We start from the raw sequence: 3,015 nt of genomic DNA on the forward strand, positions 1-3,015 counted from the left end.
GCCGCTCCAGAAATTCACGGGTCCCCGACGATACACACAGCACAGCGTTCGCATAGGTCAGTCCCGGCACCATCACCGCCTTCCAAATGGTGCGCAGTACTTCCAATCTGTTGAACCCCCATAGCGCCTTGGCTCTCAGGACACATTGGTTTCGTAGCGCCTTCGCACGGAGGCCGCTCTCGTATACTTCCAGGTAATCCCGCTGTGTTGTGAGCTCTATTCCGAGGTACCTGTAACTATGCATCCACGGTAGTGCAAAACTAAAAACATGCAGTCGTGCTACCCGCCGCGGTGGCCCAGTGGTTAGGGCGCTCGACTACTGATCCGGAGTTTCCGGGTTCGAACCCGACCGCGGCGGCTGTGTTTTTATGGAGGAAAAACGCTAAAGCGCCCGTGTGCGGTGCGATGTCAGTGCACGTTAAAGATCCCCAGGTGGTCGAAATTATTCCGGAGCCCTCCACTACGGCACCTCTTCTTCCTTTCTTCTTTCATTCCCTCCTTTATCCCATCCCTTACGGCGCGGTTCAGGCGTCCAACGATATATGAGACAGATACTGCGCCATTTCCTTTCCCCAAAAACCAATTATTATTATTATCACAGTCGTGCTCAGTTTAACTCGTCCTCCACATGCCACATTAAATTGTTGGCACACAGTCCAGGTGTATAAATGATCGTCAGCCCAGAGCAAAAAGGCCAGTTTGTGAGTGCAAATTCAAACGTATTGTAGAGATCTGGTTATTCCCTTGAGCACCGGAAAAAAAAATTCAGCAGCATCATCTATAAAGTTTTTCTTAATTGCTCTTTCGAAGTTCACAGCTAATGGCCTCTATGTCCTAAAAAAAAGGAAAGGAAATATCTTCACATATGTATTAATGCAAAAACAATTCTGCAACAAGATGATGACGGAGGGACGATGTCACGAAACGGATGCGGTGCGTGCGATGGCAGTTCTAATGTGCACCCTTCATCACTGACATCTGCAGGGTCGTTGTTGATTCCGTCACCTGATGCCATGCGCTTTGATGGTGGCAGACAGTTGTCCGCTAGGTTCCTTTCCTTCCTTTTCTGGGGAACAGGCCTCGTCATGTAGGAGGGAGCATCAGGAAATATCGTCGGAACGGCATCATCGGTGAGCGCTGGCCGCTCGCGATCAATTTCCACAACTTTCCCGTTTATGACGTGCCTGAACGTCCTTTGAACGTAGCGTTCGTCGAAATGCCTTGAGCACACGACACAGGTTTCGTCGAGAGCCTTGTCATCTCGCTTTATGTTTCGAGCCCATTCTTGCAACCGATGAGGGTCGGACGGGGCGCGGAACAACGACACTTTTTCTTTCGACGACTTGTAGCCACCTTTGCAGAGCGGCACGAAACACGTGCGTCCTTTTTTTGTCGGCATTATCACACGTGCTGTACAGACGTGACTTTTTTTCAACGCAACGAGTCATCGAACGTCGCACAAACAAAACACACAAATCAAAGTGCGCGCGCACTTGCCAACTGGCTGGGCGAACGGCGCGGCTAGCATAGCGCGGCCAAAGCTGCTCGGATGGATGGATGGATGGATACGGCTGAACCCTTTACATCGGGCGGTGGCTCAAGCCACCTAGCCATGTCTTGTGAAATTTTACTCCTGTCTTGCTTTTAGCCACCAATCAGATAACCTTCGCTTGGTTACTTCTAACCTCTTAAAATCCACTTTCCCTTCACTATCCCTAAACCCCAATGCCTTGGGTAAGTCAGCCCCGCTGCCTTCCACTGTAGGGTGAAGCCCTTTACAGAAAAGTATCAAGTGTTCAGCCGTTTCCTCCTCCTCTCCGCACGCAATGCACAAAGTGTCTATCTCCTGGTACCTGACTATACTTCTTAGTCCGCAAAACTCCAGTCCTGGCCTCAAACAACAAAGAACTTCCCCTACAATTATCATAGATATTTCCTTTGACAATTTCCTGTTTAAAGGTCCGGTATGTTTCTAGTGCCGATTTCGTCAGCATCCCTGTTTTCGCTCGCCTGCAAGCAGCAGCGCCACCTACGCAGTGCATCCAAACTGGTTCACAGGGGTCCCTTGAAACGGGGGCCGTTCACGACACTAGGAAAAACTTCTAGCCTCTGTACTTGGTGGTACAGGTGGTCTCGAGGAAGCTCCATGCAAACTTTCATAGGCGGGGCTAGCCACCCTAGCGGGGCGCCAGCTTTCCCTCTAGAAACTCTATGCCTGTAACGACTGAAACACGACATCCTGAACACCATCAAACAGCGCAAACATGCATGAGAGACACTTGGCGACAGTTGCAGGCGTCGATTTATATGCCAAAATTACAACAATTTAAAACTGAAAAAAGTGTAAGGCTAGCATTAAAAAAAAAAAAACTGCGTAGGCTAACCTAGAAGCACTGCCTATTACTCTGCTTAAAAGAAAACGCTTAAAAGAAAAGATCTATCCACCTATTAAGTCACAGCAGACGACCCAGACGAGAGTTCGTTCGCTGTAACAGTTGGTAACAGCTGTAACCAGATAACATAACGAGCGCCTCTTTATCACGGTTTCCTTCAAAGCTTCCTGGCCATGAGCAAATGTTCGCAGTTTTTTTTTAATCCACGTCCTGACATTTGTGCATGTTGCTCTGCATTCTGCATGTGGATCTGTATTTATGCATGTGGCTCTGCGCCGCATCGGCTCACCCTTCATGGCACATAATATTAAAATCTTCAGAAGGGCGAGAGGAACGCTTCTGGCCACTGTTACCACTGGATGTGCGGAACAAAACATGCTATAAACATTTTTAGAAAAGAGACAGTGGTTTAGGATTGTGCGCTAAGGGTCGGTCGGGTAGGTTGCATTATGTCGCCAGGCGTCAAGCTTTGGTGTTATTTTTGTTTAAAATTAAGTAAATCATCGTAGCAGGTTGTTAGGAATCACTTATTAATATTGCAAGTAAAATGGAAAATAAAAAAATAAATAAAACATTTGGTTGATTGTCAACACCCTACGTCAGTAGTTCCCCCCCCCCCCTT

The sequence above is a fragment of the Amblyomma americanum genome, chromosome 7 (assembly GCF_052857255.1).
Source record: "Amblyomma americanum isolate KBUSLIRL-KWMA chromosome 7, ASM5285725v1, whole genome shotgun sequence".
Classification (NCBI taxonomy): Eukaryota; Metazoa; Arthropoda; class Arachnida; order Ixodida; family Ixodidae; genus Amblyomma; species Amblyomma americanum.